This window comes from Cyprinodon variegatus, unplaced genomic scaffold, assembly GCF_000732505.1.
Source record: "Cyprinodon variegatus isolate N-32 unplaced genomic scaffold, C_variegatus-1.0 Scaffold1182, whole genome shotgun sequence".
Classification (NCBI taxonomy): Eukaryota; Metazoa; Chordata; class Actinopteri; order Cyprinodontiformes; family Cyprinodontidae; genus Cyprinodon; species Cyprinodon variegatus.
Window position 1 is genome coordinate 52,773 of NW_015151635.1, and position 307 is coordinate 53,079.

Here is a 307-nt window from a genome sequence, read left to right on the forward strand (position 1 = left end):
AGGACTACACTGAAAAACAGGCTGAGCTCCAACATCTATAAACAAAGGTGTTGATGGCAGCAGCACAGCTGATGTTTCTCTCCAGGATGGAGTCAAAGCAAAACAGGAACACTAAGAATTATAGAGGTAGGCCTAATTACACAATACATGTTCAGTATATATAAGTAAATCCATAATTATTAATTGTTCAAGCAGTTTTAAAGCTACAGTGTGTAATAATTACAGGGAGATACAGTCAGAAATGTAATATATTATACATAACTATGTTATTTATCATCATCTACGAGCTCAGCCTCTTAACCTAAAT